Consider the following 12724-nt stretch of genomic DNA (forward strand, 5'->3'; position numbering starts at 1 on the left):
ACATATCTGGTGGGAATGTGAAGATGCCACTGCTTTGAAAAGCTGTTTGGCAGTTCCTGAAAAAGATAAACATACAGTTACTACATGACCCAAAAGAAATGAAATATATGTCCAAGAGAAATTAAAACACATTCACATAAAACATGCAGAAATATTTAGCAGCATTAGTCATGAAAGCTGAAAAGTGGAAACACCTCATATTTGAATTAACTGATCAATGGATAAATAAAATGTAGCATACCATATAATGAAAACTGTTGGATAAGTAAAAGAATGATGTCTTGATAACCTACTACAACGTAGATTATAAGTGAGAAGGCAGTCACAAAAGATAACATAGTATATAATACTATTTACATGCAATGTTCAAACCAGTCAAAACTATAGAGATAGATAGTAGGTAGTGTGTTCGCCTGGACCTCAGAGTAAGAGGGAACAGGGAGGGATTCTATTCAGTCAGCTCAGACTGCCATACATAATATCATAGACAGGGGTGGCTTAAACAAAGAAAAGTATTTTTTTCACATTCCTGGAGGCTAAAAGTCAGATCAGGATGCCATCATCATTTGGTTCTGAGAGCTCAGCTTACTTCCTGCCTTGCAGATAACCACATTCTTGCCATGTCCTCACAGGGCAGACAGAGAACAAGCTCTTTGGTGTCTGTTCTTATAAAGGGTACTAGTCTCATCATGAAGCCCCTACCCTTCCTACCTCATCTAAATCTAATTATTTCACAAAAGCACTATCTCCAAACATCACCTTATTTAGAGTTAGGGCTTTAATATCTGAATTTGGGGAGGACACAGTGCTGTTCCAAAATTGATTCTGATAAATGTTAGACAACTCTATGAATATACCAAAAAGCATTGAATTATTAACTTTAAATGCTTGAATTGTGTATAAATTATGTTTCAAAAGTAAAAAATAAATAAATTCTGATATCTAGTTAATGAAAAATTTATAGTAATTTATAATAATTTGGTGCAAAATATGTGTAACATATCTATGTGTGTTTACACACATATGAAGGGGACCGCCCCAAAAATGGAATTATCTTCTGGAGGGTGGGCCCCTTGTAGTACAGACTTCCCTCGCTAGGTGAGTGTTCAAGGAATCCATTTCTATCAGTGTGCCAGCTGGCACTGTTGTGAGAGGCTGTGTTCGGCCTCAGTGAATTTTTTTTAAGACTCTTTCAACGTGTTGGCCCATTTCATGATGGGTGACTTATGAGGGCACCTGCCCGCAATGCATTGAGTGTTCAGCAATTTTTGATGAAAACCAGCATGACCCCCATGCCCCACCTTCTCTAGTCACCCAACTTTGCCCCCAGTGACTTTTTTTGTTTTCCTGGATGAAAAGAGCCCTCAAGGGGAAACATTTTGCCAGTGTGGAAGAGGTGAAATAAAGAACAACATAGGCACTAAACGGCATCAAATTGATGAGTTCAAAAATTGGAACAGTGGGAAAAATTCTTGATAGGTGTATTGCATCAAATAGAGAGTACTTTGAAATTGAAGTTTAAATATGTAAGAATAAATACATGATTTTTTATAAATAAAGTTTGGGTCCCTCTTCACATGTATATGTATACGTACACATACACACATTCACAGAGATATCTAAACTATTGGCAGTCCCTACTTTTTGACTTTTTGGAGGAATTTTTTTTAGAATGTCTTATGTTAGGAATAGAATTGTAAATATGTAAACTTAATTAAATATGGAACATACCAGAAGAGACATATTAACAAAATATTCTGGGAGGACAGTGATGAACTAATTCTGGGATGGTTTTAGTAACAGTGCTCAGAAGAGTGAGGATATTTGATCTGGCTCTTGAAAAAGAAGATGGTGTATGGTATTTTGATAAAGATGACTAGTACTGGGTTGTTACTGGATAGGCAACCTGGGCCTCAGTGGGTCTGCCTAGGGCCAGCTGATAGTGTATGAGTTCTTGACTTTGTGAAGGAAAATATTTCACAAAACAAGTCCAGGGAACTATGAGGGTACATGTATTAAAAGTGGGGACTGTAAAATAAGGAAGGGTTTAAGGTAGAAGAAGCAGGAGAGAGAACCTAGGCTGAAAGGCCATAACTCACTGGGAAGTCAGAGGTAAAGTAGCCTTGAGAACACATGCAGGGGATTAGCTTGGGACAAACTGCCACTGCCCATTGCTTGACTGACTGCAAATCTTGAGGTCCCTTAGAGTTTAGGAGATGCATGCCTATGAGGGAAGACATGAGGGAAGAATAGGGGAAAGGGGATGGTGAGGGCTGTGTCTTTAGTCTTGAGCTCCTCTCTCTCTCTCTCTTGCATGTGGGAATTTTAGGGAGGTCTCAGAGGAGGGTTTCAGCAGGATATTCCTCAGTTTTCAGGTGTGCTTTTTCAGGGTTGTGATCTCCATTGATTGGTCAGTGCCAGGTGTGGAGAGCAGGACCAATAAAATGGAGTTTGTCTGGTCAAGATAGGATAAAGTATATAAAGCAAATCGGAGTCACTCATGTCAACCAGGATGGCTGCCAGTCAGCAATGACACTTTAGTTCAAGAGGGAAACTATCTAAGTCACACCAGACATATCTGCCAAGGAGATGCACCCAAGATACCTGCACATGTAATCAGAACAGACACATCTGGCAAGGTGACACACCCAAGATATCTACATATGTGATCAGAACAACCATGTCTGCAGAGCGGGACCATCCACAGATAGGCTCCTGGGCAAGTTCCCCACTTGCCATCAGGGTTGCTACTACACTTATGAAGAGACCCAGGGGGTGGAATATACTGCTTTTAAGGTATAACTGAGGCAGGCTCCAGACCACTGCTGAGACAGCCAAGCTCCTCACTCCAGAGTGCTGCTCCATGTCATGCTGATTTCTCTTGGCATTGGCCACCACAGGCTCTGCCCTTCTGGGTTGAGGACTTCATCTGCCCTGTTGCCTACCTGGCTCCAGACTTTCTTTCTTGCAAAACACTGACAGCTTCCTTGCTCACTGTGCTACCTCCTGGACCTGCAGACTGATACTCTAGGACTCGGGTTAGTTATTATCCAGTTCTCTCATGTGATGTCATTAGAGATTGTTGGAGTGACTAGTATTGTTATTAGGTTAGTATAGATTTGTATTAAATCTGCATTAATAAAAGGTGAATGAACCTGCATTAAGTCCAAATAAATAGCCTAAGTCACCTTTGTTGACTCCCTGTTATTTCTCAGTGCCAGTGTCACCTGTGGAACTGGTGGTCATAGAGGTGGCCCGGTTCTTTTGGGTCTTAAAGCCTGTGTCAGACAATACGAGCAGGACTGAAGGCTGACTTACAGGAAAGGCTATATCATGAACAGGATGCTCTCAACACCAGGGCAGGGCGTAATTAATAATTGCAGCTGGCCCTGGTGTTGCCCACCTGGTTTTGCTGTTTTTCTGGACCTGGAGCTGAAATACAACTGAGGCTTAGGTCTTATCTCTATTGGGGTGACCTTCTGTATCTGGCTGTAAATACCCTGGCCATTTTGTTCAGGTATCTGTCTCTGTTACCCTCTTCCACTTATCCTGGCTTACTGGCCTGTCTCAGTGTGACCAAGATATAGGTAGGTGATAGAAGACAAGGTTAGAAATGTCAGTTGGAGTTAGCTTACGTAGGAACTCATATGCTAAAAAGATTTTAACTATTCAAGATAAGGTTTTAAAGTGTGAATAATGTTTGAGCTTATCTTTTAATTTTTAAGGGACTCATCTAACAGCATAAGTGTTCATTGAAAATATTTTTAGGATAAAATTACTTATATATGTATCAACATAAAATGAAACATAACGTCATCTTTATAGGACATAAGCTATCTATTGAAAGAGACACAAAATTTTAAATTTTGAAATGTGTTGTTCTCTGAAAACATCTGTAAATGCTTAGAGGCAAAAGAGCCAAACCTCTGCAATTCTGCTTTCAGATAGTTCTCAACCTTTTCCCTCTGGTGACATATTTACCTAATAAGGTTTCCCTAGATAATACTCATCAGAAGTAAATATTCCACAAGGGCTTCCCATAGATAAAATTGCCTGAGATTTGTGAAACCCAGGAACCCCTGTCCCAGCTATCCTCCTTTATCTTTTTTTCTGATTCTTCAAATCCTGAGCTGTTGCTTTAGAAAGAAGAGTTGTTAACCAAGGCTGTTGTAATAGGAGCCAATGCTTATCTTAGAAAGATAATTCTGGCTTCAGGATTGATGATGTATTGGATAAAAGAAAAATTAAAAGTAGAGAAAGCAACAAGGATCAAGTTGCAGTGACCCCTGGGAGAGTGAAAAAGACTGAGTCCATGGGGATGGGGATGGAATAAAAATCTGAGAGTCAGAAGGGAGAACACTGATAAGCTGTGGAGAAACAGGGTGGAATCAAGAATAAGTGAAAGCTGGGTTAGTGATGGATGGAGACACTAACAAGGTGAAGTACCACTTAAGGGTCGACTGAGAAGAACAATTATTAGAGATATAAAAAAAAATAATTGAAAATGATTCAAGTCCAAAGAAAGGAGTTTTTATAATTAGATATTTGGGATATAGATTTTGGAATAGATTATAGGTGGCAAGGTAGATGGTGTGAATGATGTTGACATTTGGAAGAGATGAAATATTTTTATTTGAAAGGCTGGTAGAAGTGTTATTCACCCACTGTGTGCTTACGACCTCCTTGCTGACTGCGAGCTTATTGCTACAAGTCAGTTGGACAGCTCTAAAGTTAGAAAGATCTTTATTTTTAAGTCTAAATGTAGCTGCCTCCATCCATTGGGTCCAAATTAACTTTATTCTACTTGTTAATCAAAAAAACAAAAGGCCAAAGTGAGAGGCAGCAATCATTTACTTGAAATAAATTTTTTTAAAAAAGGCTATTCAGACAGAACAAATAGAAGCCTAAAGAGTGTCCCAGTTAGGAGACAAAGGCAAGCTAACTGGGTATAGTTATGCTAACATAGTGATGCTAATTCTGAACAATGTTTTTAAAATTTAGTCTATTTGCCATCAGTTCCATAGTCATAATATCTCCTTTTTTGTTATCCTTCCAAATAGTTCTTTGGAAAACAAGGTTGCTTTAGGCCCAATTAAAAGGTCACTTTTCCCTGGGTTAACATTCTAGAGGTTTGAAGTAGAAGACATGTAAAGCAATCCTCTGGCATGGCAGCTCTGGCTCCATTTTAAAGTGATTCCATAAACAACAAGGTTTGTCCAGAAAAAAATCTAGCCATTGTTAATAAAGTGAGAATTGTTTGTGCTACACTGATGTAAACTGGCAGCCAAAGAGAGTGGACTGGAATGAGCATGCGCGAACAATGATGACTTCACTGTACTAGTCAGTGGGGGCTGTAGATGCCATTGAGTGAGATAATTGAGAAGGCCTAGCTATGGGCAACTGGTGATTGGCATCTTCATCACAACAATGTGCTGCTCATGTATCACATATCACGCAAAGTTTTTTAGCAAAACATCAAATCACCCAGGAGACTCAGCCCCGCTACAACCCAGATTTGGCATCCTATGACTTCTGGCTTTTTTCAAAACTATTACCATCTTTGAAAGGAAGAAATTTCAGGACATCAGTGAGATTTAGGAAAATAGGATGGAGCAGCTGATGGTGATTGGAAGAACTGTGTGAGGTCTCAATGTGATGACTTTAAAGGGGACTAAGGCATCACTGTCCCATGTACAACGTTTCTTGTATCTTGTATCTTCCTCAATAAATGTCTCTATTTCTCATATTATGTGACTGGAAACTTCCTGGACAGACTATAATATATACCAAATTTATATATTTTGACAAATATAAAATGTTATTTTAAGAGCATTTTAAAACTCTGAAAATATATGTAATGCCCCTACAGTTATGAATTTGGCTAAATATCCAGAGTGTGTTTTAATCTGACTCTGTAATTTCTAGTCCCTTCCTTATTGTGCTCTTTTCTCCAGTACATTTTCATTTGACAATAAGCACTTAAATGACAGAAAAAGAACATGATGTCCCAATATCATTTTCAACCACACATTTCATGTCCCATATGCTGCAGCCATACTGGACTTCTTCTCTCTGTTCCCAAAGTATCTTCTGTTCTTGCATAACTCCATTCCTTTGCCCATGTTCTTCTCTCAGTTGCTGTCTTTTTTTCTCTTTATGGTGTACTTTTCTACTGATTGTTTGAGCCCTAAAGCAAGGCAGTTTATTCAGTTTTTCAAAGAGCATTTTTTTTCAAACTTCTCTATCAGTCTGGTTGGTTGTACATTTTCACAGAATGTAGTCAGACTTTTATGCAGAGCATGACTTATATTAGACTTTATCTCTTTGTAAGTTTTTCTCCCCTTCCAAATTATTAGTCTCCAATTGTTAGCTTATGTATTCATGAATTCAGGACATATTTATTAAACACCCGTGTGCCAAGCACTATGACATACCTTGAGTATATAGTGTCACACAAAACATAAATGATTGTTGCCTTCATGGAGCTTGGAACTTGCAAGTGTGGTAGCTGAGAGAGATCTTAAGAAAATTATATACAGAATATATGATATTGTATAAATTTTTTTAAGTGCTATGATAGAAAGGATAAGGGCACTGTGAAAGAATAACAAGGGAGAACCACTCAGATTAGAGAAGCAGGGTAGGCCACTCACTCTAGGGATCTAAAAAGTGAAGGCTGAGTAGGTATATATCAGGGAAGGAACATATCTGCAGCAAGAGTGGATACTTAAATAATGTCTTGAATAAATAGGAGTACAATATTCCTAATATCCTATTCTTTCACTGTCTTTAGACCATATTAATATCCTTTTGTGTAGGTTTTGTTTTATAAACCATCTCAAATAGTTCTTGGTAGATGAAATTTACATTAAAATAAAATGCATAATTTATTTTGTATACTGACTCAATGCATTTTCACTTTGTAGTTAAAAAAATCCTGCCAGGTCACTCTGTTGATTCGAGCATTGTCTTGATATGCCAAGGTTGTGGGTTTGATTCTCAGAGGGCACATACAAGAAGAAACCAATGAATGCATAAATAAGTAGAACAACAAATCTCTCTCTCTGTTTCTCCCTTTCTTCCTCCTTCCCTCTCTCCCTCCTCCTCTCTTTCTCCCCCCTTTTCCTGTGTCTCTAAAATAAGTCAATTAAAAAAAAATCCTGAAGTCTGTTTTTTTAGGAACAGCTATAAAATTTTGTTATCTCCCATTCTGAGTATAGATGTCCAGTTGCCTTTTGGGTACCATATTGTAGAACTGTGTTTTTCTCTGTATTATCTTTTACATAATAATGAGTTGCAGCTCATTATTCTAGTTTTTTAAACACTCTAAATCTTGATTCTGACATTTAACATATTAGTGACAGCTCTCAGCTTTACATCATCTCAAAAGTTGATGAACATGCAATCTGCGTCTTTATCTAAGTTCTTAATCAAAATGTTGAATGAAAAGGACCAAGCCTTGCCCCCTCAACACTGAGCTACAGGGAAACATACTGATCCGTTAATCAACTTTGTTTGGGTAACTATAAAAATCCATCTTGGTCCTTGTAATTGTTTATGAGGGTATGAGCACAGAGTTTTTGTCAGATTACTTTCTACCTGTAACGTCCTCTTCTTTTTTCTCTACCACTCTAGTAAATACATGAGAAATAAATTATATCACTTTCTCTAGAATTAATCTCAGTAATCTCATTTTAATATTTATTGCCCACTTCTCCTTTATTAAAATATTCACAAGCATTTTAATAGTAATTTCATGGATTGTTTTGTCAAAATTGGGCATTGCCATAGCTTCATGATAACCTCTTATCAGAACTTCCCTTCTGTCTAGGCCTAGGCCTCCTGGGCAAAGGTAAGGTCTCAATGGCCTGACACCCAGGCCAAGTTACACAGCACCCAGAGAGGATGAGTTCTTTAATAGCTGACAGTTCTTTTCAGGTAAGTGATGTTGTTCAGTAGGCAGATAGGGCCACATGGGGCTGTAACAGCAGAATATATTTCCTATAATGATTTGATTTGAGTCTTTGCTTTACTGTGTTTATTTTCCATAGTCTATGTTGGTCTACAGATAACAGTAGTTACAATTATTCTTCAATTTCTATTCTTTTACTCTCTCCTTATAAGGATTCGGGGCTCCTCTATTTTTTATTCTAGTCCTCTTGCAGTTTTATATTTTTTCCTGTCAATTTTTCCTCTCTTTGTTCAAGTTTGGCTTAAAGACCTACAGTTCCTGTCATCTGAAAAAACAGGTTTTTTGTTTCTCCTATTAGAACTTAATTGTTTGCCTATAGATCTATTATAATTCACAGCCTAAAAAACTTAATTTTATTCTTCATTACTGTGTATACTGCAAATACTTTATGCTCTATCCCCTTCTTTCTCTTCTTTTTCAAAGACTTCTAGGGAAAAAAAAGCTATTAATACCATAATATCACCTATATTTACTTCAAGTCCCTTGCAGACTAAGTCCCAGGAACTACTTTCCAGATTTCTCATCAGTTATATTCCTTCCCACTTATATCATCAATGTCAGTAACCATCAATATATTTGATGAATTTTGACAGGTTTTTCTTGGATAATGGAGTTATGCTTGGGGAAGGTGAGGGGCAAGATATTGGCTTTTTGAATATATGCTATGTGTTAGGCACTCTGCCGGGGGTTTTGCTCATGTTATTTTATAACATGTATTCAATAGGAATAGAATATTGGAGCCCACACAGTACAATCTTGATATGGTATCACACTGGAATGAACTGAAATATTTAATTATTTTTTTCAAATTCTTGAGATGATACAAAGGATTAGAAGGATGGATTACCATGTCAAAGACATTAAATACACTGTTTTTCTCATTGTTCTGCCAAATGTCAATTGCAGTCTTTGAGCAGGAGAAAAATAACAAGGGTTATATGAAATGTAATAATAATAGTTTCCTGTGCCTTTATGTTTTATATGTCAAGTTGAACAAAATTCCTTGGAAAAATTTTTCCTATTGAGTGCCCAACCAAATTGATATATTATTAGACTATTTAAATGTCCAAGAATGAGGACAAACTGAAGTAACCTCATACTAGGACCCATTGGTGGGTACACAGGGAGCTAAGGAAGCAAAGAGGACCTCCTTCTTCTCAGGGGGTAATGCATCATGGCTCCTGGTCCTGCCCTGTGTTTCCTGCCCCCACAGGGTGATTTCATAGTTCTTGAGACTGAGTGTTTGGACCTTGAGTCTTGCTTGACAGCCTAGCCTTCCCTTCCTTCCTGGTCTCTATCACTTTCTCTCTGACTGACATTTAAAATTCCTGGACAGAGGATGTAACTGAGTTGCTGCATGCTCTCATCTTTAGTCCATGCACATCCTTCTTTTATATTTAATTCAGTTTCATAATTTCCTTTTACTCTGTATCCCCAGTCCTATTAACTTTCCTCATATTTAATTTAAAACCTTCCAATCTTTGCATCTGTTCATATTCAAGTATATGTATTCTAAACGTATAAATATAAATAAATATACACTTATTTTAATTGTACTTTAATTTACATTTATAATATAAAGCTAGTTTGTTTTTCCACTTTTATTGAAGTATAATTGGCAAGTAAAAGTTGTATGTATGTAAAGTGTACAGCTAGATGATTTGATGTATGTATACACTGTAAAATGATCACCACAATCAAGCTAGTTAACATATTCATCACCTCATGTAGTTAGCATTGTGTGTGTATGTGTGTGCTAAGAACAATTAAGATCTACTTTCTTAGCAATTTTAAGTATATAATATGCTATTGCAATGTTTATGCTGTACAGTAGATCTCAAGGACTGATTCATCTTGTGCAACTGAAACTTTGTGCTCTTTATACCAACATCTTCCCATGTTCTCCAACCCTAACCTCTGGCAACCATTATTCTACTGTGTGCTTCTAAGAGTTCAACTATTTTATTTTATTTTATTTAAATTTTATTTTAATTTATTTTTTCAAATACATTTGTCTCTGCCTCCCCCCCCGACTTTCCCTTGCCCCCTCCCTCCATCCCTCCCTCAGCTCTTCCCCTTTGGTTTTGTCCATGAGTCCTTGCTATATGTTCCTTGACTTTCCCCTTCCCTTCCTTTTCCCCGCCCCCCCTCCCTCCTTCCCTCTTGTCTCTGTTGATTTCTGCAGAGTTCAACTATTTTAGATCCCACATATAAGTGAAGTCATGTAGTGTTTCTCTTTCTGTTACTGGTTTATTTTACTCAGTATAATGTCCTTTTAGTTCATCCATGTTGTTGCAAATGGCAAGATTTCCTTCTTTCTTAAGGCTGAGTAATATTTCAGTGTATATGCAGGCATGGGCACATGTGTACACTATTGTAAATAATGCTGCAGTGAGAGTATAGATATATTATGGGCATAGTGTTTTTATTTCCTTTAGTTATAACTTGTGGTGGGATTGCTGGATCATAAAGTACTTCATAAATAATGATAGCTAACATTTATTGATTATTTACAATATGTTATACTGTTCTCTAAATACTCTGCCTCTCTTTAGTAACTCATTCTGCTATCAACAGGATTAGTAGGATATTATTTTCATTCCCAGGTTATATATAAGTAACAAAAAAGTTAAGGAACTTGCATAAGCTTTACCAAATGGGAATAACAGGCTTTGTGTTCTCATCCACCTAATTTGGTTCTAGAGTGTGTCATTTAATATATTAACTACCTCCATTCTTCTATATGTAAACTATTTTATTCTTTAGGGGGAACTACATTGTATTCCATCTTTTACATTTTACATTTTACATTTCTTTTTCAATAGTGATAAATTATGCAGGCTTCATTCAAATCCTGGCCAGTCAATTAAGGATGTTATAAATAGTCCAATAACGGCAATGTGTGCTACAGTATGATCACTAGGTAGCTGGTGGATAGTATAAGTATAATTTAACAAAGAAACAAATACTAGGAACAAGATTATTAACCTAAAATGGGGAAATATACAAAGATATTAAAAATTGGTAGCCCTCAAATGGTGAGGATGTTTTCTTCCAAAACTTTCTTCTTTACTTAACATTTTCTGTATCCCTACATATACAATTGTACTGTTGAAAAGACCTCAGATTTTGAGTTCCAATGTGGAATTAAAGCCAGAGCTAAACTTTTAGCTTTGCGGTCTGTATATTGTGTCCCTGACTTTTGAATAATCTAAGTATGAGTTGATTTCACCCAAGCGTTTCCAATAGCTCCAAAACAAAAAACGTACATTCTAAAATAGCTTACTTGGCACTATCTCAGTTCTCTTGAATGATAAGACTTGCCGATTTTTATTTCATCTCTTTTTCTGACTCATTTTTTGGGATATGGGAAGGGTGAATACAGTACATTTTAACTCCAGACGGAATAATTTACTACTTTCCTGGATCAAAGCTATATTTCAAATATACACACATATAGCCCTGGCCTTGTGGCTCAGCTGGTTGAAACATCATCCTGTAGACAGAACAGTTGCAAGTTCAATTCCTGGTCAGGGAACATATCCAGGTTGCAGGTTTGGTCAGGATGAGTATGACAAGGCAACCAATCGACCCCCCCCCAAACAGTGAAAAATATCCTTGGTTGAGGATAAAAAAGTAAAAATAAAAACAAATATACGCAGCTATAGCCTTATCTTCCTAAACTGATGAGGATTGTAAAGAGATCATTTTAAAGCTAAGATAGCTATGCAGATAGAGCATGACTTAAAACAAAGGAAACTGTCTTGAATGCTTCCTAAATTATATCTGTAATTTGTGAAATTGTTACTACATATTAATCATTATGAAGTTACAGAATGTCATGTACTCTAATCCAATGGAGAGATATGGACACAAAAGAATATGGAAGTCCCTATAGTTAATTTCAAAGAGCTTGGACTTTAAAGTACAATCTGGATAAGGAACATGAGAACAAGGACACAATTGGTTAGGGGGTGTGAGGTGGGAGGGCATAATAATAATTTTAATGTAAGTATTTTTAAGGTCTTTTGACCTAATTTTCACCTTTAGTGACCTTCAGACTACACTTGTTTAATATTTTATGTATGCCTGCTCAAATTAGCATTGAACTATTAATTGCCATATACCAAAAGCTTATTATTACTTGCTGTATGAGTTTGATCAACAAATAGACAAAAATTCACAAGAGTACTCTGCCTATCCCTACATGCCACACAAATTTTGGCCTTGAGGAGAAAGCAGGGTTCTTGAGAAGACTCAGGATGTTGGATCTTTTCCTCAACGGGATTTCTAAACCTGGGCATGTCTTCCTAACTCTCATTCCCATCTTATACACTAAAGATGATGTTATACCTTTTCTTTTGGAGAAAAATAATAGTAGCAACAATAGCTAACTCCTTGTTTCAGACTCCATAATCTACAGAAAAATTATTTGAAGTAGGTATAATAATTATCTCAATTTTGCAGACAAAGATATCGAGGCTTGAAAATGTTCAAAGATAGACACAAATTAATACCACTAGTAATAAGTGTTCTGGTTGACTTTAAACTTAGGTCTTTTGTATTTCTATGCACTGGCTATTATCCGTCATGGCACCATGCCTCTTTAACATCAGCGGTGTACTTATTGAGTTACTGCTGTGTGGTCAGCACTGTTTAGGGCTCTCATTCTATCCTCATAATAATCTTCCATAGTTGGTACTATTATCATTCTCATTTTATAAATCAGAGTTTGCAAATGTCTTCTGTAAA

General features: G+C 36.9%; 1 protein-coding gene across 1 annotated transcript in view; it reads left to right on the forward strand.

Annotated features, from left to right (window-relative positions):
- THSD7B (thrombospondin type 1 domain containing 7B) overlaps positions 1 to 12724 on the forward strand; it is a 774554-nt gene that overhangs the window by 523951 nt on the left and 237879 nt on the right. The gene's annotated exons all lie outside the window — the stretch shown is intronic.

The sequence above is a fragment of the Pteronotus mesoamericanus genome, unplaced genomic scaffold (genome assembly GCF_021234165.1).
Source record: "Pteronotus mesoamericanus isolate MK-2021 breed Mesoamerican mustached bat unplaced genomic scaffold, CSHL_Meso_final scaffold_651, whole genome shotgun sequence".
In the NCBI taxonomy this organism is placed as follows: Eukaryota; Metazoa; Chordata; class Mammalia; order Chiroptera; family Mormoopidae; genus Pteronotus; species Pteronotus mesoamericanus.